General features: G+C 33.0%; 1 pseudogene; it reads left to right on the forward strand.

The window, feature by feature from the left end:
- LOC141403240 (adenylate cyclase type 2-like) overlaps positions 1-23,855 on the forward strand; it is a 214,759-nt pseudogene that overhangs the window by 156,458 nt on the left and 34,446 nt on the right.

The raw sequence follows: 23,855 nt of genomic DNA on the forward strand, positions 1-23,855 counted from the left end.
TTTTCCTATAGAAAAAGTCGTTACCTACGATTTTATTTATATAAAAAGTTGTTATCGATAACATTTAATTAGAAAAAGTTGTTTTTGATGATCTTTTCTATGTTTATTTTTGATGACATTTTCTACAGAAAAATTTATTATAAATAACTTTTGTCCATAGAAAAAGTTGTTATCGATGACTTTCTCCATAGAAAAGTTGTTATCGATAAACTTTTCTAAAGAAAAAACTTCTACCATCATAATTGAGGCAGCGAATGCAAGTTGCTTCAACAAAAATCAAAGTGATTCGATAGCAGGTCTTAAAGTGGACTTATCCGAAATTTTGTGTGGGAGGTACCGGATGAAGTGGACAAATATAGTCCATATTTGAACCTGATCTATATCTGGTAGATATATTAGGATGTGTAAAGTATGGACCAAATCGGCCACTCCCTTTAAGAGTTACCGTACGAACGAATTTTCCGAACATTCTTGAACTTTTGTGGGGGAGGTACCTGAAGGAGTAGACCGATATGACTTATCTTCGAATATAATCTATGTTTGGTCAAAATATTACTAAGGCCATATTTTGGACCGAATCGGCAGATCCGTTCCAGAGTTATCTTGCGCTCCAACCACTACACACGGTGTCATAGAGGTTTTTTGGAACTTTCAGGCTATTTTCTCGGAAGGTATGGACTTGCCCCTAAGGAAACTTGTACCGTCGTATGGGGGGCAGTAAATACAAGTTGCTTAAACAAAAATCAAAGCGATTCGAGAGATGGCCCTAAACTGAACCTTTCCGAAATTTTGTGTGGGAGGTAACCGAAGGAGTGGACCGATTGAGTCCATATTGAAACCTTATCTAAGTCTGGTACACACTTTACGATGGGCAAAGTATGGAGCAGATCGGTTGCTCCCTTCAAAAGTTATCGCACGCACAAATTTTCCGAACATTTTCGAACTTTTGTGGGGGAGGTACCGGAAGAAGTGGACCGATATAGCCCATCTTCGAACTTAAACTAAGTTTGGTCAAAATATTACGAAAGCCAAAATTTGAACCGAATCGGTGCATCCGTTCGAGAGTTATCGTGCGCTCCAGCCAGCCAGACAGGCAGACAGACGGACGGACGGACATTGCTCAATCGACTCCAAATTGTCTGAAACACATTTCGTCCAAACATACTTGGGGTCTAGAACCATTATTTCGATGAGGCACATTTTGCCCGTATGAAAGTGTGTATACCCTCGTTAGCATAAATGCTGAGGGTATAAAAACTTGTTATCGCCGAACTTTTCTACAGAAAATTTTGTTATCGATTTGTGTTCCTGTAGAAAAAAATGGTTATCGATTTATTATGTTTATTTTTGATGACATTTTCTACAGACAAAATTATTACAGATGGCTTGTTACATTGAAAAAGTTGCTATCGATGACTTTCTCCATAGAAAAGTTGTTATCGATAAACTTTTCTAAAGAAATATGTAATATCGTTGATTGTTTTTTTTTATAAAAAAAAACGTTTTATCGCCGAATCTCTCTGCAGAAAATCATGTTATCGATTTGTGTTCCTATAGAAAAAATGGTTATTGATTTCGTTTTGCATAACAAAAGTGGATATCGATTATGTTTATGTATAGAAAATGTTGTTATCGATGACGTTTTCGATCGACACAATTGTTATGGATGACTTTTTCTATTAAAGAAGTTGTTACGATGAATTTTTCTATCGAAAAAATTAATATCGATGAATTTTCCTATAAAAACTTTGCTATCGATGACTTTTATCATAGCAAAAGTTTTATCGATGGCTTCTTCTATAGGAAACAATTTCTTAGGATTACTTTTGCGATAGAAAAGAAAGTTATCGATGATTTTTTTCAAGAGAAGACAGTTGATTTCGGTGACTTTTTCTATCAAAAAGTTTTTATTGCTGACTTCATCTATAGAAAAAGTTGTTTTCGATGATGTTTTAAATGGAAACATTTTTCTAAAGACAGTTTTTACCGATGACCTTTTTTATAAAAGAAGTGGTTATGGATGCTTTTGTGGTACAAAAAGTTTTTATCGGTGACTTCGTTTACAAAAAAAGTTCTTATCGATGATGTTTTACATAGAAATATTAGTCATCGATGACTTTCAACATTGCAAAAGTTGTTATCGATAACTATTTATATAGAGAAAGTTGATATCAATTAATTTTTCTATAGAAAATATATGTTTTTCTTTTTATCTTTGTTCGGCTTCAGGTCCTTGTAATAAAACAAACATTTATTTTGTTTTATAATTGCATTTATTTCCGATATTTCGATTGTCTTCGACAATCATCATCAGGGAGATTTTTATTGTTACAAATCAATCGATGACCACTTCAACCTTCTTTCTTAACAACTGACTTTCGATTACTGTTTCTATAGGAAAAGTTGTTATTGATTTGTTTTTCTAAAATGTTGTTATCGCCTCAAAATCTTTTTTAGAGAATACGTCATCGATAACAATTTTTTCTATAAAAAAGTAATCGATAAATCGACTATGGGATTAAGCCTGACTATTTTGAAAAACAAAATAGAAGTCGTCAACCCAAATAAAAAACGCCAACACTCCTAATCGATAACAACTTTTTTATAGAAAAGACAGTTATCGATGGCGTTTTCTCTAGAAAAAAAATTTGTGCAGATTAATTATTCTATTGAAAAGTTGTTATCGTCGAAAAGGTGTTATTGTTGGACATTGCTGTCGGCTAGGTGGTAATTCGGTGTGTCGCTCAGCTTTGAAGTATTCCATTACTGTCAGCTTTGAGGCAATCGGGCATATTGCTCGAATCTGAAGTATTCGGGTGCGGCGGAATACTTGCTTAGTGGATGCTGGCTATGAGCTTGGAGCGTGCTAAGCACATGATCGAAGACTTGAGTGACTAGTGCCAGCTAAATAGACTTCGGAGGAGTCACTAGTCTATTTTAATCGTACCTTGTCGACGGTATTCGACCACTTGGGTGAGGAAAAGCAGATTATATATTCGGGTAGTAAAACGAAGTGAATGAGAGCTATTTGCCCAACTTTACTTGAATGGTAGATGGTATTGATGGTATCAAATAGGGACCTTAAAGTGGGATTGATATTATTGCGTTTCGAAAAAGTTGTATGAATTGTGTAGAACTGTCAGGATAAAAGAAAAGTTTGTTATCTAGGTCGTTTTGTTTTTTGCTCGGAGCAAGTTGTTACCTATCGACAGAACAAGTAGTTTCTCTCAAAAAATTTGTCATGAGTACTCTTTTCTATAGAAAAAATTGCTATCGAGGTGTTTGTCCATAGTAAAGATGGTGGCCGAAAATTTTCCATAGAGAAATCTACTCAAATCGTTCTTCAAGTTAAAGTGCTTCCTATTCTAAAGGCCACCCCTCTAATAGAGACATGTGGCAAAATGAAGTAGAACTATTGCTGCTGTTTTTCAAAAAAATCATAACATATTTGTTCATTTTGTTTGGTAAATAGACTTTGTTCCGGAAGGACTACATCAACTTGTAGTTGTTGTAGTTTTTGTGTCTCGAAAACATAAGTCAAGAGTCATGATTGAGCAAGCAACAAGTTGAATATTCTCCATTTGTCTTTTGTTTTATAGTCCGTCCACTTAAGCCACAACATCATTGTCCTGCTAAAAGGACATGAAAGTAAACACCATAAAGTTATCACTGGCCTAAATGTGTGTGTCTGTGTGTGGGTGAGTTGCTGAGGGCCCAAAACAGATTGTTTGCCTGTTTTCCTCCTTCGTGTTTTGCTTAAACCAATATTTACTGATTTTTTATTTTCGTTGTTGTTGTTGCTTTTTAAAAACACAATGTTCAGCATTTTTCCCTGTTTTTGTTGCTCCACTTTCAGGGATTTTGTTTTCTACATCTCACACAATGTGCCTCGCTAGTCAAGAAGGAACCATAATGTAAACATAAATATTGTTACCATATTGTTGTTGGTATTGTTGCTGTTGTTTTTGTTGTACATTTCTGAAGGTTTTAGTATTTCCTTGTGTTGCACTGGTCGCAAATCTATCTACCCGGTCTTGAGACGTCAGTTATACTTCTTTATAGCCCACTAATTTAAGCCATGTGATACTTGTTATGGACTCGGCCATAATGTTATTTGTTTTGGCCATATTGTGGCAATATTTACTTAACCTCAATAATATTTACTTTATCTCAAGTTCCGCCTTGGGGAAAGCCTTTAAGGTTTTCTTTTATTTGAAATGGAAATGATGATCGGAATTTTATTAAAAAGCTATCAAATCGCAATTGATAATCAATTTTGGGAGAGGGAGAGAAACGTGCGGTTTATTGAAATTGCGAGATTTCTTTATTGAAAACAATTTTACTAGCGGAGGGGGGAATTTAACTTTCGGTTTTAATTTTCGTTTATTTGGTGTCATACGGAAAGAGTCATCGTGAACAATTTTCTATAGAAAAAATCACCGACAACTTTTTCTATAGAAAAACTCATCGACTACAACTTTTTCTATAGAAAAACTCATCGACTACAACTTTTTCTATAGAAAAAGTCGTCGACAACAACTTTTTCTATAGAAAAAGTCAGCGACAACAACTTTTTCTATAGAAAAAGTCAGCGACAACAACTTTTTCTATAGAAAAAGTCAGCGACAACAACTTTTTTCTATAAAAAAGTCATCGACAACAACTTTTCTATAGAAAAAGTCATCGACAATAACTTTTTCTATAGAAAAAGTCATCGACAACAACTTTTTCTATAGAAAAAGTCATCGACATTGACTTTTTCTATAGAAAAAGTCGTCGACATTAAATTTTTCTATAAAAAAAGTCGTCGACAGTAACTTTTTCTATAGAAAATGTCGTCGACATTAACTTTTTCTATAGAAAAAGTCGTCGACATTAACTTTTTCTATAGAAAAAGTCGTCGACATTAACTTTTTCTATAAAAAAGTCGTCGACATTAAATTTTTCTATAAAAAAAGTCGTCGACAGTAACTTTTTCTATAGAAAAAGTCGTCGACAGTAACTTTTTCTATAGAAAATTTCGTCGACATTAACTTTTTCTATAGAAAAAGTCGTCGACATTAACTTTTTCTATAGAAAAAGTCGTCGACATTAACTTTTTCTATAGAAAAAGTCGTCGACATTAACTTTTTCTATAGAAAAAGTCGTCGACATTAACTTTTTCCATAGAAAAAGTCATCGACAATAACTATTTCTATAGAAAAAGTCATCGACATTAACTTTTTCTATAGAAAAAGTCGTCGACAACAATTTTTTTCTATAGAAAAAGTCATCGACAACAACTTTTTCTATAAAAAAGTCATCGACAGTAACTTTTTCTATAGAAAAAGTCGTCGACAGTAACTTCTTCTATAGAAAAAGTCGTCGACAGTAATTTTTTCTATAGAAAAATTCATCGACAGTAATTTTTTCTATAGAAAAATTCATCGACAGTAACAGTTTCTATAGAAAAAGTCGTCGACAGTAACTTTTTCTATAGAAAAAGTCGTCGACAGTAACTTTTTCTATAGAAAAAGTCGTCGACAGTAACTTTTTCTATAGAAAAATTCGTCGACAGTAACTTTTTCTATAGAAAAGTCGTCGACATTAACTTTTTCTATAGAAAAAGTAGTCGACAGCATCTTTTTCTAAAGAAAAAGTCGTCGACAGTAACTTTTTCTATAGAAAAAGTCATCGACATTAACTTTTTCTATAGAAAAAGTCGTCGACAACAATTTTTTTCTATAGAAAAAGTCATCGACAACAACTTTTTCTATAAAAAAGTCATCGACATTAACTTTTTCTATAGAAAAAGTCATCGACAGTAACTTTTTCTATAGAAAAAGTCGTCGACAGTAACTTTTTCTATAGAAAAAGTCGTCGACAGTAACTTTTTCTATAGAAAAAGTCGTCGACAGTAACTTTTTCTATAGAAAAAGTCGTCGACAGTAACTTTTTCTATAGAAAAAGTCGTCGACAGTAACTTTTTCTATAGAAAAAGTCGTCGACAGTAACTTTTTCTATAGAAAAAGTCGTCGACAGTAACTTTTTCTATAGAAAAAGTCGTCGACAGTAACTTTTTCTATAGAAAAAGTCGTCGACAGTAACTTTTTCTATAGAAAAGTCGTCGACATTAACTTTTTCTATAGAAAAAGTAGTCGACAGCATCTTTTTCTAAAGAAAAAGTCGTCGACAGTAACTTTTTCTATAGAAAAAGTCGTCGACAGTAACTTTTTCTATAGAAAAAGTCGTCGACAGTAACTTTTTCTATAGAAAAAGTCGTCGACAGTAACTTTTCTATAGAAAAAGTCGTCGACATTAACTTTTTCTATAGAAAAAGTCGTCGACATTATCTTTTTCTAAAGAAAAAGTCGTCGACATTATCTTTTTCTAAAGAAAAAGTCGTCGACAGTAACTTTTTCTATAGAAAAAGTCATCTACAGTAACTTTTTCTATAGAAAAAGTCATCGACAGTAACTTTTTCTATAGAAAAAGTCATCGACAGTAACTTTTTCTATAGAAAAAGTCATCGACAATAACTTTTTTTATAGAAAATGTCATCGACAATAACTTTTTTTATAGAAAATGTCATCGACAACAACTAGAAAAAGTAATCGACAACAACTTTTTCTATAGAAAAAGTTGTCATCGACAATAAATTTTTCTATAGAAAAAGTCATCGACAACCACTTTTTCTGAAGAAAATCTCATCGATAACAACTTTTTCTATAGAAAAAGTCATCGACAACAACTTTTCCTATAGAAAAAGTCATCGACAGCAACTTTTCCTATAGAAAAAGTCATCGACAACAACTTTTTCTATAGAAAAAGTTGTCATCGACAACAACTTTTCCTATAGAAAAAGTCATCGACAACAACTTTTTCTATAGAAAAAGTTGTCATCGACAACATCTTTTTCTATAGAAAAAGTTGTCATCGACAATAACTTTTCCTATAGAAAAAGTCATCGACAACCACTTTTTCTGAAGAAAATCTCATCGATAACAACTTTTTCTATAGAAAAAGTCATCGACAACCACTTTTTCTGCAGAAAAACTCATCGATAATAAATTTCTCTATAGAAAAAGTCATCGACAACAACTTTTCCTATAGAAAAAGTCATCGACAACAACTTTTCCTATAGAAAAAGTCATCGACAACAACTTTTCCTATAGAAAAAGTCATCGACAACAACTTTTCCTATAGAAAAAGTCATCGACAACAACTTTTCCTATAGAAAAAGTCATCGACAATAACTTTTTCTATAGAAAAAGTCATCGACAATAACTTTTTCTATAGAAAAAGTCGTCGACAACAACTTTTTCTATAGAAAAAGTCATCGACAACAACTTTTTTTATAGAAAAAGTCATCGACAATAACTTTTTCTATAGAAAAAGTCATCGACAATAACTTTTTCTATTGAAAAAGTCATCGACAATAACTTTTTCTATTGAAAAAGTCGTTGACAGTAACTTTTTCTATAGAAAAAGTCATCGACAGCAACTTTTTCTTTAGAAAAAGTCATCGACAACAACTTTTTCTATAGAAAAAGTCATCGACAATAAGTTTTTCTATAGAAAAAGTCATCAACAGTAAGTTTTTCTATAGAAAAAGTCATCGACAATAACTTTTTCTATAGAAAAAGTCATCGACAATAACTTTTTCTATAGAAAAAGTCATCGACAATAAGTTTTTCTATAGAGAAAGTCATCGACAATAAGTTTTTCTATAGAAAAAGTCATCAACAGTAAGTTTTTCTATAGAAAAAGTCATCGACAATAAGTTTTTCTATAGAAAAAGTCATCAACAGTAAGTTTTTCTATAGAGAAAGTCATCGACAATAACATTTCTATAGAAAAAGTCATCGACAATAAGTTTTTCTATAGAAAAAGTCATCGACAACAAGTTTTTCTACAGAAAAAGTCATCGACCATAACTTTTTCTATAGAAAAAGTCATCGACAATAAGTTTTTCTATAGAAAAAGTCATCAACAGTAAGTTTTTCTATAGAAAAAGTCATCGACAATAACTTTTTCTATGGAAAAAGTCATCGATGACAACTTTTTCTAAAAAAAAATTCATAGGTGACAACTTTTCCTCACATTTCCACTTGACTTACCCTTGAATTGAGGTAATTTCTTAAGTGAACCCTGTTGCGTATACGTGCTGACAAACATCATGCGCCATGAGAGAGGTGGTAACGTAAATCTGACTTGAACTAAAAAAGGAATCCCATCCTTAACCTTTTTTACTTCTACAAAGAAATTAATAAAACATGAAACATATTCTCTTTGAGCATATTAAATGACGTCTTAACAGACTTTTCTCCTACAACGAATTAATGGGTGAATTAAAGAGACTTAACTTGTCCTAGTAAAACTTCAATAAAACGGGAAAAATCATTAAAAACTAAACTCAATAACAGCCAACAGAAATTTTTAAACAATTTACTAGCGTTTAGCTACTGCTGGAAATCCTAACCGTCAACGCCTTTTCAACAGAACAACAACAAATTATTAACTTAATCATTGAAACAGCTGCTCATGTTCATCATGGTCTTCCAGACACATCCTCCACAAACAAGGCACTTAGAACTCCACTTAACTTTTACACTGCGCCTTACTGTAATTTAACCTATTAGTGAGCCTCCTCCTTCGTTTCTCTACAACAATGAAATGAAAGAAAACGGCCGACACTTGACACTTTTCAATGTTTTCAAAAGTTGTAGGCTTCTATTTCTCTCTTTATTAAGTTCGAAACAAAATTGTCCTTCTTCTGTCTGGTTCGACATTTCCTGGCCAGTTTTTCAAAGCCTTGCCTGGCCTGTGCCTGTGTACACTTAAAAGTGTCATTAAGTTTTATTAAGCGGATGCCATAATGGAATCATACTTTGCCTGCTCCTTTCTGTTTTATTTTACCATTCAATCTTTTAGTTGTTTAACTTTTGGTCTCTCTGTCTTTTGTTTCCATTACAGCGGAGGACATTCATTTGGATGACCTGTATACACGCTATCGCCAACGATTGCGTAAGTCATTATTTCGCTCCGGTCTATGGATATCGCTGGTGGCATGTGTGGTTTCCATTATAATTGGTGTGATATACCAACAGGTGAGTTGAATGCATTTCGTTAAATAATGTCGGAATAAGGGGGAAATGGTGAGAGAGGGTAGTATTTATAAGGCAAGAATTGAAATAAACCTCAAAATTTTCTATTAGAAAGTCATATATAACTTCTTTTCCTAGAGAAAATGTCATCGATATTTTTTTTTAAGGAAACAGTCATCGATAACAATTTTTCCCTAGAAACATTATTCGATAACAATGTTTTTCCATAGAAAGAACCATCGATAACAACTTTTTCTATGGCAACCGAGTACTGTAACGGCATTTTCCGATAGAAAACATCAATGATAAGAACTTTTTCCATAAAAAAGTCATCGATAACAACTTTTTCGGTGGAAAAACCATCGATAAAAATTTTTCACGGAAAAACCATCGATACAAAATGTTCCTATAAAAAACATAATCGATAACAACTTGTTCTATACAAAGTGTTCGATAATAACGCTTTCCATAGAAAAAGTCATCGAAAAAATCTTTTTAAAATAACAAGCCATGGATAACAACTTGTCTATAGAAAAAGTCATCGTCATCAAATTTTTCTATAGAAAAAGTCATCGATAATAAATTGTTCTATAGAAAAAGTTATTGGTAACATCCTTTCTATAGAAAAATTCATCGATAATAAATTTTTCAATAGAAAAAGACATCGATAAGAAATTCTTCGCAAAAAAACATCGACAATAACTCTTTCAATTGAAAAAGTAATAGATAACAATTTTTTTCAAAAAAAATCATTGATAACTTTTCTATAAAAAAATCTTCGATAACAAATTTTTCTATGCAAATGCAATCGATAACAAATTTTTATATAGAAGAAGTCATCGGTAACAACTTTTTCTATAAAAGAAGTCACCGATAAATTTTTATGAAAAAAGTCATCGATAAAAACTTTTTCTTTTCAACTTTTTGTATCGAAAAAGTCATCGATAGCAACATTTTCTGCAGAAAAAGTAATGGATAACATATTTCTATATAGAAATGATTATCGATAACAAATCTTTTTACGGAAAAAGTAACCGATAAAAAACTTTCCAATATCACAAATTATCGATAATAATTTTTCCTACAGGAAAAAGCGTCGATAACAAATTGCTGTATAGAAACAGTAATCGGTCACACATTTTTCTTTCGAAAAAGTCATCGATAAGAAGCTTTCCTATAGAAAAAGTCATCGACAATAACTTTTTCCCTTAGAACAAATTATCGATTACAAATTTGTCGATAGCAAAATCATCGATCATCAATAGCAACATTTTCAATAGAAAAAGTCATCGATAACAAACTTCTCAATAAAAAAATCATCGATAACAACCTTCGCCAGAGAATGTTATCTATATAAAATGAATCGGTAACAACCGTTTTTTATGGAAAGAAGCATCGATAACAACTTTTTTATAGAAAACGTAATCGATAAAAACATTTTCTATAAAAAATGTCACTGAAAAAAAAAACTTTTCTATAGTGAATGTCATCGAGAACAACTTTCTCTGTGGCAAAAGCCATCGATAGAAAAAGTCATCGTTAACAAATCTAACTAAAAAAAGTCATCGAAAACAATTTTTTCTATAGAAAAGAAAGAGAATATATTTTTCGATAGACAAAATAAATGGTAACCAATTTTTCTCTAAAACAACATTGATAACAACTTTTTCAATAGAAAAAGTAATCACAATATAAAAAGTAATCGATAACAACTTTTTTTAAATTTTCGATAGAATAAATCATCGTTTACAAATTTGTCGATAGCAAAAAATCACCGATATCAACTTTTTCAACAGAAGACGTCATCTATTGCAACCTTTTCAATAGAATAAGTCATTAATAACAACCTTTTCAGTAGAAAAAAATCGTCGATAACAACTTTTTCCATAGAAAAACAAAATTTTTCTATAGAAAAACTCATCAATAACAATTTGTCAATAGAAAAAGTGATCAATAAAAACTTTTTCTATATAAAAAGTAATCGATAACAACTGTAAGTTGTATAAAAAGTAATCGATAACACCTGTAAGTAAAATAATCGATAACAAATTGTTCAATATTATAAGTAATCGATAACAAATTTTTCTATGGAAAAAGTCATAGATAAACAAGTAAGAAAAGTCTATAGTCGGACGGAGCCGACCATGGGATACCCTATACCACTATCCCTGGACAATCGCTCTCCACGGAACATCTTTTCAATGATTGTGAAAATTTAATTAACAACAAGTAAAAAAGTGTCAGTCGGCTTTGCCGACAGAGGTATACCCTCAGCCAATGAGAATTGAAACTTTCAGCTACGGACAGATAGAATGTATTTAGCGTCTCTTCAGAATTTTGTGGCCCTTTTTCAACATTTGAACTTGCCGACAAAAATGTGGATTAGGAATTAACACAAATGTTGTACTTTTGTGGGGGTGGTACCCTTAGGGAGGACCGATATGGGCCAATTTAGAAGTTAAACTAAATTTTGACAAAATAATAGGAGATCCAAAGTTTGGACCAAATTGGTTGCACCATTCAAGTGATATCGTCCTTACATTTTAGTGATATTTTCTAAATATTTGGGAGAAGTACCGGTATTGCCCCATGAAACTAAGTTTGGATAAAATATGACGAAGACGAAATGTTGTACCAAATCGGTAGAACAGTTCGAAAGCCACATATGATGACATAGGGCTTTTTACACCTTTCGGGATGTTTTCCCAAGAAATATGGACCTGCTCCTGAAAAAACTTTTACCGTCGTAATGGAGGTAGCGAATACAAATCGCTTCAACAAAAATCAAAGTGATTCGAGAGCAGGTCTTAAAGTGAACTTTTCCGAAATTTTGTGTGGGAGGTACTCGAAGGAGTAAACCGATTGAGTCCATATTTAAACTTCATCTAAGTCTGGTAGAACTTTCACGATGTACAAAGTGTGGGTCAAATCGGTTACTCCCTTCAAGCGTTATCGTACGCACAAATTTTCCGAACATTTTCGAACTTTTGTGGGGGAGGTACCGGAAGGAGTGGACCGATACAACCCATCTTCGAACTTAAACTAAGTTTGGGCAAAATATTAATAATAATTGTTCCACAAACATCCCATACGAGACAAGGGAGACTTCTCTCATATAAATGAGTGCACCCCGATTCATATTAGCTCAATGATATGGGACCTACTGTTTATCGCCGAGTCCGAACGGCGTGCCTTACGACACCACTTTATAGAGAAGTTTTACAAGGCTGAAATACTCAGGAAATGTCGCCATCATTACTGAGGGGTATTTTGCCACCGTTGAAAAGTTTGATGTTGCCTGGCCGGGGAATCGAACCCACGACCTTCTGCGTGCAAGGCGGGTGTGCATACCATTGCACCACGGTGGCACCCGGGCAAAATATTACGAAAGCGAAATTTTGAACCAAATCGGTTGCTCCGTTTGAGAGTTATCGTGCGCTCCAGCCAGCCAGACAGACAGACAGAGAGACGGACGGACATTGCTCAATCGACTCCAAATTGTCTGAAACACATTTCGTCCAAACATACTTAGGGTCTAAAACCATTATTTCGATGAGGCACATTTTGCGCGTATGAAAGTGTATATACCCTCGTTAGCATCAATGCTGAGGGTATAAATATCAGAGATGTAATGTATAATACTTATGACCAAAAAGTTATCTAGCATGACAAAGACATTTTTGTAGCAGGAAAGGAAAATTTAGTTCACGTAAAATGTAACCAAACCCACTTATGTAGTACTACTACTTCCGTTGTTTAACCGCTACGTTATTGAATTTTTTACCGATTTCACACAAAAGTTTCAGTCCATTTAACCCGCTAAGTATTATCTGATCTTCACGTTGGTTTGTACGCTTCTTCTTCGTCATATCCTCAAACTTTGTTTAAAATTTTGCGGGTTATTATTTTGACCTACAGAGCCGCTACAACATTGGTTAAAATTTAGTTTTTGGTCCATTGCATCCCCTGAACATTTCACTATCATCACCAAAAACTAATCATTTCTATTCGGGCCCGAACCCAACCTCCTTAAAAACTTCGTTACAATCGGTCCATAATTGCGCCCTTAAGCTTGTTTACAGTTTTAATGGACGGACACACATCGCTAAATCGCTTTATCTCGTCGAGATATGAATTTCGAAATAAGGGGTCTAGGACGAATATTTCGTGGTGTTACATAAACTTTTGGAGAGACAATAAGTAGCATAGGATAAAAATGTGGTTCTCTACACAGAACCCACTATATATTAGGCAGTAGGACCGTTATCTACCAAACACTTTATTGCAATTTACATCAGAGGAAAGGTCAGTAGTTTTTTTCCATATGTAGGCTACTTTGCGAAATATATATGTCCTCAAGGAATTAAAATATCGACCAAAAATAAAATTTTTATTTTTTTCATACAAAAGTAATGGTCCATTTCACACGCTAAAGAATATCAGATCGTCATTCAAAATTGTACGCATCTTTTTCGACCTATACTCTTACCCGGTGCAAAATTTCGTGACTATTGATGTATAATTGCGACTTCTAGCGAGTTTATTATTACACTACAAACAAATAACGGAATATATCAGGCTGTAACTCTGTTATCTGATCATGCACACCAACATAATTGGCATCAATTGAAAGGTCAAGCGTTCCACTTTCAAGTATATCTCACTTGTCCGGAATGTCACTTCCAGTAATTAAGATATAAGCTGTATATTAAAAATTTTCACAATTTTCACACAAAAGTTTTGGTCCATTTAACCCTCTAAATATTATCCGATCGCCATTTCAAATTGCAAGCTTCTCCTGTGTGATATACTCTTACCTTATTTAAAATTACGCGTTGATCGGACTATTATTGAGACCTACAGAGCCGCTAGAAAATTGGATAAATATTATGTTTTTGGTCCATTTCATAGAATAGGGATCTATTCTGATCTGAACCTGACCTCCATACAAAATTTCGTGACGATCGGTCCATAATTGCGGCCTGGAGCGTGTTTACAATTTATAATGGAGAGACGGACGGAGGGACGGACGGACACACATCTCAAAATCGCTTTATCTCGTCGAGATATGATGATTGGTATACCACATTGGGGGTCTCCGACGAATATTTCGCGGTGTTACATGAATTTTTACCAAAACAAACTTATAATACCCTTTTCCACATTGTGGTATAGGGTATAAAAACTTTTTCTCTGAAAAATACATCAATAAAAATTTTTCCGAGGGAAAGTGATTGATAACTTTTTTATACCAAATCATCGATAAGGGTTGTTATTCTATAGAATATATCATTTTTATGAAAAAAGTAATCGATATTACAAATTCAATAGAAATGTTTTCGGTTGCAAAGAAAATGATTTCGATATCAAACCTTTCCAAACAAGAAATATATCGACGATTTTTTCCAAGGAAAATTTTGCTATTGATGACTTTTCCTATAGAAAAAGTTGTTATCGTTGACTTTTTCAATAGGAAAGTTGTTTCGATAATTTTTTCTAGAGAAAACGTTGTTATCGATGACTTTTACTAGAGAAAAAGTTGTTATCGATGAATTTATCTACATTAAACCTGTTATCGATGGCTTTTTTTAAAGAAAATGTGGTTATAGATAACTTTTTCAATAGAAAAATTTGTTATCGAGGACTTCTTCTATAAAAAAAAGTTGCTATCGATGACATTTTCTATAGAAAACTATATTACCGAAGACTTTTTCTATAGGAGAGAATTGTTATCGATTATTCCTATAGAAAACTATGTTATCCATGAATTTTTCTATAGAAAACGTTGTTATCGATGACGTTCTATATAGAAAAATGTATTATCGATGATTTTTTCAAAGAAAACCTTAGTTATCGATGACTTTTTCTTTAGAAAAGCTTGTTATTAATGACATTTTCTATCGAAAAATGTGTTATCGATGATTTTTCTATAGAAAATTTTGTTGTCGATGACTTTTTCTATAGAAAATCTTGTTATCGATGACTTTTTCCAAAGAAAAACTTGTTATCGATACTTTTTATATAAAAAAAAAAATTTATGACTCTTTGCATACAAAAATTGTAATTGTTTTCTATAGAAGCATTTGTTATCGGTAATTTTTCTGTAGAAAACTTTTTATCGATGACTTCTTCAATAGAAAAAGTTGTTATTGATTACTGTTATCGAATACTTTTTCATAGAAAAAGTTGTTATCGACAATGTTTTTATAGAAAGGTTGCTATCGATAAAATATTCCGTAAAAAACTCTGTTATCGATGACTTTTTTAAAGTAAAAAAGTTGTTACTGATAAAGTTTTCCGTATAAACCTTTTTATCGATGACTTTTTCTATATAACAATTTGTTATCGTTGACATTTTTTATAGAAAAAGATTCTATAAAAAATTTTTCTATATAAAAAAGTTGTTATCGGTGATCTTTTTCTTAAAAATGATGGTTATCGTTAGAAAATAATGACATGACTTCTTCTACGGAATAAGTTTTTTCGATGACGTTTTCTACGAAAAAATTGCTACTAACGACTTTTTTCTATTGAAGAAATTGTTATCAATGACATTTCTGTGCAACAAAATTGTTATCGACGAATTTTTCTACAAAAAAGTGGTTATCGATAATCTTTTTCTACACAAAAATTTTTGATCAATGAATTTTTCTATAGAAAAATTTGTTATCAATGACTTTTTCTATACAAAAAAAAATTTTCTCGACGACTTCTTACTATTGAAAAAGTTTTTATCGGTGACATTTTCTATAGAAAAAGTTGTTATCGGTGACCTTTTCTGTAGAAAATTTGTTATCGATGTTTTTCTATAGAAAAACTTGTTATCGATGGCTTTTTCTTTACAAAAAGTTGTTATCGATGACTTTTTCTTTAGAAAAAGTTGTTATTGATGACTTTTTGTATTGAAAAAGTTGTTAACGATGACTTTTTCTATAGAAAAAGTTGTTATCGATGACTTTTTCTATAGAAAAAATTGTTATCGATGACTTTTTCTATCAGAACTTTGTTATCGATAAAAATATCATCGATCAACACTTTCTATAGAAAGGATAAAAATATCATCGATCAAAACTTTCTATAGAAAGGCTATAGACAACAACTTTTTCTATAGAAAAATCATCGGTAGCAAAACTGACTCTGCTTACCCTCCCTCCTCATTCTCTCTTTTGCCACCACCTTTACTTACTTCCTCTTTTTATACCCTCAGCCTTTAGGCTAAAGAGGGTATTTACACTTTGATACGACCAAAAATGTGCCTCATCGAAATAATGGTTTTAGACCCCAAGTATGTTTGTACGATATCCGTTTCAGACAATTTTGAGTAGATCTAGCAATGTCCGTCCGTCTGTCTGTCTGTCTGTCTGGCTGGCTGGTGCGCACGATAACTCTCGAACGGATCAATCGATTCGGTTCAAATTTTGGGTATCGAAATATTTTGTCCAGATTTGATTTAAGTTCGAAGATGGGCCATATCGGTCCACTCCTTCAGGTACCTCCCCCACAAATGTTCGAAATAGTCGCAAAACTTGTGCGCACGATAACTCTTGCAGGGAATAACCGATTTGATCCATACTTTGCACATCGTGTAATTTCTACCAAACTTAGATGAGGTTCCAATATGGACTCAATCGGTCCACACCTTCGGGTACCTCCCACACAAAATTTCGGAGAAGTTCAGTTTAGGACCTGGTCTCGAATCGCTTTGATTTTTGTTTACGCAAGTTGTATTCGCTGTCCTCTTTACGACGCTGTAAGTTTCATTAGGGGCAAGTCCATACTTCCTGAGAAAATAGCCTGAAAGTTCCAAAAAGCCCTATGACACCATGTGTAGTGCTTGGAGCGTATGATAACTCTCGAACGGATCTGCCGATTCGGTCCTAAATTTGGCTTTCGTAATATTTTGTCCAAACTTAGTTTAAGTTCGTTAATAAGCCATATCGGTCCACTCCTTCAGGTACCTGCCCCACAAAAGTTCGAAAATGTTCGGAAAATTTGTGCGTACGATAACTCTTAAAAGAAGTAACCGATTTGGTCCATACTTTGCACATTATGAAATTTCTACCAGATTTAAATGAGGTTTCAATATGGACTCAATCGGTAAACTCCTTCGAGTACTTCCCACACAAAATTTCGGAAAAGTTCTGTTTAGGACCTGCCCTCGAATCGCCTTGGTTGTTGTTGATACATCTTGTATTCACTGTCCCCTATACGAAGGTACAAGTTTCCTCAGGGGCAAGTCCATACTTCCTGAAAAAATAGCCTGAAAGTTGAAAAACAAACCCTACGACACCATGTTTATGGGTGGAAGCGCAAGATAATTCTCGAACGGAAATGCCGATTCCGGCCAAAATTTGGCCTTCGTAATATTGTTTCCAAACTTAGTTTAAGTTCGTTAATAAGCCATATCGGTCCACTCCTTCAGGTACCTACCCCACAAAAGTTCAAAAATAATCGGAAAAATTGTGCACACGATAACTCTTGATGGGAGTGACCGATTTGGTCCATACTTTACACATTCTCATAATATCTACCAGATGTAGATCAGGTTCGAATATGGACTATATTTTTCTACTCCATCCCGTACCTCCCACACAAAATTTTGGATAAGTTCACTTTAAGACCTGCTATTGAATCACTTTGATTTTTGTTGAAGCAACTTACATTCGCTGCCTCAATTACGATGGTAAGAGTTGTTTCAGGGGCGAGTCCATACTTCTTGAGAAAACAGCCCGAAGGGTGTAAAACCCCCTATGACAGCCCCATGGTCTATGTCGGTCCATTCCTTTAAGTACCTTTTCCGCAAAACTTTTGAACTTTAATCCTAATCAACACTTGTGTCGGTTCATACGACCAAAATTTTGAATACATAAGTTTTTTGTGAAAAAAAGTGTTTCAACTTGCACAGGCTGAGGGTATATCTCTGTCGGCAAAGCCGACTGATACTTTTTTACTTGTTTTTGAATAATTTCAGGAATTGTTGCACACCTTGCTGCTGGCCTTGGCAGCTCTAATATCGGCCAGCATATTAACCGCTCTGCAATTCCCAGCCGTTTTAAGTTCACCCGCCGCCGCATTGGCTTTTGCCATTGTGACCACATTCTCGTTGGGAACGATAGCCGCAATTACGGGTGAAGAATTGGCGCCATTACCGTTATTTGCTGTATTCCTGGTAAGTTTTATAAGGATATTGAGTCTGGCTGTAATTAATCGAAAACTGTACTCAAAGAGTTTCATTGTGTATCACGGTGCTCTTGAAACAATTTTAAATGGAAGGTGCTTACACCTCGGAAGTTTTTGCGGATTCTGAAACTACCATGTTCATAGATGAAAACAATCAAAAAACAAAAAAAATCGCCGGAGCGCTTTTTAAATAAATCGCGATTTAAGTTGACATTTTTAGGGGTTCTTTAGGTTTTCGCGATTTTGCTTAGAAACCGCATTTCCTTTCAAAATGGGACTAAAACAAATATTGTAGCTATGAAAATTCTCTACAAGATCGACCTTTATGGTATTTTCGTAGTTTTTACCATTTTTGAGATATAGAAGTTCAACTTGGGACAATGCACTGACTGTATCGCCCCCTTATAAAACAATGTCATGTAGGGTGCGCCTTAACTAACTTTTGATGAAAACCGCTTACACAGGGAAAGTTTTTGTGAATTCTGAATCAGCAGTGTTCATAGATGAGAAAAATCCAAAAACAAGAAAAAATCGCTGTAGGGATTTTTAAATAAATCGCGGTCAAAATTCACATTTTTAGGTGTTTTTTAGGTTTTTACGATTTTGCTTGAAAACCGCAAGTCCAATCGAAATGGAGCTAAAGAAAATGTTGTAGCTGTCAAAATTCTCTAGGGGATTGACGTTTATCATTTGTTCCCAGCTTGTACCATTTTTGAGATAAGGAAGCTCAGTTTACATTTTTAGTTTTTTTTTGTTAGGGTTTCGCGAATTTGCTTGAATACGGTAAGTCGTATCGACATGTGACCTGAGAAAATCTTAAAGCTGTGAAAATTCCCTACAAGACGGCTTAAGTGACTTATCCTTAGTTGTAACATTTTTTTAGATATATAAGTTTAAGTTGGGAATTTGCAGTCATGACATTGTTTTATAAGGGGGCGATACAGAATTGAATTGAATTTGAATTGTCCCAATTTGAACTTCCATATCTCAAAAAACGGTAAAACCGACGAGAATATCATAAAGGTCAATCTTGTAGAGAATTTTCATATCTGCAACATTTGTTTTAGTCCCATTTTGATAGGAAATGTGGTTTCTAAGCAAAATCGCGAAAACCCAAACAACCGCTAAAAATTTTAACTTAAATCGCGATTTATTTAAAAAGCGCTCCGGCGATTTTTTTTGTTTTTTGATTGTTCTCATCTATAAACATTGTAGTTTCAGAATCCGCAAAAATTTCCGAGGTGTAAGCACTTTCCATTTAAAATTGTTTCAAGAGCACCGTGGTATGTGTGTGTGCGAGACTTTTGAATATCTGCATATTGGAGACACGCATTACCATTATGCCATTGGAAACGGAAGTCTGCCATCATTGGCAAACGTTGTTCCGATGCAATGCATTGCAAGCGCAATAAGCGGAAGTTGTTGTCCCCATACACAAATTAAGTGTTTGTTGTAAAAAAATGTTTTCAAATAGTTATCGATTATGTTACATAGTTGGTCATCGGAGCTAAAAAGAAAAATTCATAGTTAGTAAGTTTTTCTATAGAAAAAGTCGTCGTTAGTGAATTTTTCCAAAGAAAAAGTCATACTTAGTGAGTTTTTCTAAAGAAAAAGTCAACGTTAGTGGATTTTTCTATAGAAAAGATCATCGTTAACGAGCTTTTCTATAGAAACAGTCATCGCTAGTGAGTTTTTCTATAGAAAAAGTCATCGTTAGTGGGTTTTTCTATAGAAAAAGCCATCGTTAGTAAGTTTTTCTATAGAAAAAGTCATCTTTAGTGAGTTTTTCTATAGAAAAAGTCATCGTTAGTGAGTTGTTCTATAGAAAAAGTCATCGTTAGTGATTTTTTCTATAGAAAAAGTCATCGTTAGTGAATTTTTCTATAGAAAAAGTCATCGTTAGTGAATTTTTCTATAGAAAAAGTCATCGTTAGTGAATTTTTCTATAGAAAAAGTCATCGTTAGTGAGTTTTTCTATACAAAAGGTCATCGTTAGTGAGTTTTTCTATAGAAAACGTCATCGTTAGTCAGTTTTTCTATAGAAAAAGTCAGCGTTAGTGAGTTTTTCTATAGAAAAATTCCTCGTTAGTGAGTTTTTCTATAGAAAAAGTCATCGATAGTGATTTTTTCTATAGAAAAAATCATCGCTAGTGAGAAATTCATCGTTAGTGAGTTTTTCTATAGAAAAAGTCATCGTTAGTAAGTTTTTCTATAGAAAAATTCCTCGTTAATGAGTTTTTCTATAGAAAAATTCCTCGTTAATGAGTTTTTCTATAGAAAAAGTCATCGTTGGTGAGTTTTTCTATAGAAAAAGTCATCGTTTGTGTGCATTTCTATAGAAAAAGTCATCGTTAGTGAGTTTTTCTACAGAAAAAGTCATCTTTTGTGAGTTTTTCTATAAATAGTCACCGTTAGTGAGTTTTTCTACAGAAAAAGTCATCGTTAGTCAGCTTTTCTATAGAAAAAATCATCGTTAGTGACTTTTTTCTATAGGAAAAATCATCGTAAGTGAGTTTTTCTATAGAAAAAGTCATCGTTAGTGAATTTTTCTTTAGAAAATGTCATAAATATTAAATTTTTCTAAAAAAAATCATCGATATTGTCTTTTTTTCTATAGAAAAAGTCGTCGATATTGAATTCTTCTAAAGAAAAAGTCACGATAACAACTTTTGTATATATGCGTTACAAAAATGCATGCCAACTAAACAAGTCCCCAATGTCTCATAACATTCAACAGCTCAAACACGCAAAATTACAACAATGCAATAAAGTAATAACAGCAACAACATCTCATAGCATTTCCATATTAATTATGTTTCTGTATTTGTCGTTTTAATTCTTTTTTTTCTTATTTGCCTCCAGGGTATTCATACAATGCTGCCAATATCGTGGCCAGTGTCTGTGGTCTTGGCCCTATTTATGACGGCCATACATGTTGTCTATCGCCTGTGCATTGCACCGGACTATTCGCCAAATTTGCCTGTGGTAAGTAGCTGCCCGCCCACCCCCATCCATTCAAAAAGGATGCCAATGAATATTAACACCAAAAACCAGCAACAACAACAGCAACATCACTTCAAACAACAACCACAACAAAATTTTAATTGGATCGGGGTTTTGTCGAAAAGAGACAAAAGAGTCAAGTGATGAATGACAATGAGGGAGAGAGGGGGGCGAAGGAAGAGGGATGTGTGTTTAGAGGGATTTTTACTAAGCTAATTAGAAAAATATGTAGCTTCGCATAGTTTAAATGGATTTTATTTCGTTTGGCCACGTTTGCACAAAACGCAACAGGCCGAAAGCAAGGACGACACTTTATCAAATGAATGTCAATTTGAATGGTGTTGTTTTTGTGGCTAAAACCTTTTTGTTGTGTTCAAAAACCAAGTCATTAAAAATCATAAATTTTTCAACAACCTGAAATGTCATTGAAAGGCAGCCAGCATATGTTTGTTGTAGTTGTTTTTGTCCTGCACTCAAAGGATATGCATACATACATACATACAAAAAACTATTAAACATGATAGTAATTCACAACACATTTTCAAAATGGCTCTACTATGTCCTTGATGCCGGAAACAACATCAACATCCCCTGAACACTGTGGTGTATGGCTGCTCACCGTATGGACGCCTGTCTGGCAATTGGAATTGCCTTTAGTTTTTATCCTCAAGTCATCTGACATTTGTTGCAAAACTTAAGTGTGCAACAAAATGTCTGGTTTTAAATTTATGTTCATGTTTTTCTGTTTTTTCCACACGAATAAATATTGTGCGGCGGAGACGGAGAGGGTTAAGGGTGGGGGTGTAAAACAATTCCATGTAGTTAAACTTGTTGTGGGATTTTAGTGACTATTCCAAGTGCAAACAAGGTAAAGGCCAAGGTAACGAGAAATAGGCATGAATTACACATGAACATCAATGTGAGGGCAAATGAGCAACATATCGCAGAAAGATGAATAATTTCAAAACGTTTAAAACAAATAGAGGCTTTAGGAGCTTATTATAATCGGTTTTTTAATGGAAATGTTCAGTATATAATAACTTTTCTACAGGAAAAATTAGCGATTATCAATTTTACTATCGAAAACCCATCGATAACAAACTTTTCTATGGAAGACTCATCGATAACAATTTTTTCTTTGCAAAAACCCATCAAGATCTTTTTTCTATTTTCGATAACAACTTTTTCGGTAGAAAAAGTCATCGATAATTTTTTTTCTTTAGAATAAGTCACAGATAACTACTTTTTCTGCAGAAAAAGTCAACGCCAACAACTTTTTCTATTTAAAGATTCATCGATAATTCCTCTTTCTATAAAAAACTTATGGATAACTTTCATTCTATAGAAAAACTTATAGATAACTACTTTTTCTATAGGAAAGTTCAGCGACAACAACTTTTTGTAGAAAAAGTCATCTATAACTATTTTTCTGTAGAATAAGTCGTCGACAACAATTGTAGAAAAAGTCATCGATACCAATTTTTCTTTAGATAAGTGATCTACAAAAACTTTTTCTATGGAAAAAGTCATCGATAAATTTTTTAAGTTATCGATAACAACTTTTTCAATAGGAAAAGTTATCTATAACAAATTTTATATAGGATAAGTCATATAAACCAAACTTTTCTATAGGAAAAGTCATCGATACCAACTTTTCTATAGAAAGACTCATCGATGAAATTTTTGTGTAGAAAAAGTCATCGATAACTACTTTTTCTGTAGAAAAAGTCATCGATAGCAATTGTTTCTATGGAAAAATCATCGACAACAACTTTTTCCATAGGAAAAGTCACCGATAACAACTTTTTCTATAAAACAAGTCATCGATATCCACTTTTTCCATTAAGAAGTCATCGATAACTTTATTTCCTATGGAAAAAGTTGTTGTCGATGACTTTTTCTATAGAACAACTTGTTATCGATGACTTTTTCTATAGAAAAAGTTGTTATCTTTCTATAGGAAAAGTTGCCATCAATGAGTTTTTCTACAGTAAAATTTTTATCGATGACTTTTTCTATAGAAAAGGTAGTTATCGATAAGTTTCTCTATAGAAAAAGTTATTATCGATAAGTTTTTCTATAGATAAAGTTGTTGTCGATAAGTTTTTATATAGAAAATGTTGTTATCGATGACTTTTTCTACAGAAAAAATTGTAGTCGTTGACTCTTTTTTTTATAGAAAAAGTGTTATCGATGACATTTTATATAGAAAAAGTAGTTTTAGATTTGTTTTTCAGTAGAAAAAGTTGTTATCGATGTCTTTTCTTACAGAAAAAAGTTGTTATTCATGACTTATCCTATAGAAAGTTTTGTTATCGATAACTTTTTATAACAAAAATGTTATTTTCCACAGAAAATTTTTTATCGATGAGTTTTTTTTTTATAGGAAAAGTAGTTATCGACATGTGTTTTTATAGAAAAAGTTGTTATCGATGACTTTTTATAAAAAAATGTTATCGATGACATTTTTATAGGAAAAGTAGTTATCGATGAGTTTTTCTATAGAAAAAAGTAGTTAGAGTTGTGTTTTTCTATAGAAAAAGTTGTTATCTATGATTTATCCTACAGAAAATTTGTTATAGATAA

The sequence above is a fragment of the Musca autumnalis genome, unplaced genomic scaffold (assembly GCF_047663935.1).
Source record: "Musca autumnalis isolate F117 unplaced genomic scaffold, ASM4766393v1 scaffold_4, whole genome shotgun sequence".
NCBI classification, from domain to species: Eukaryota; Metazoa; Arthropoda; class Insecta; order Diptera; family Muscidae; genus Musca; species Musca autumnalis.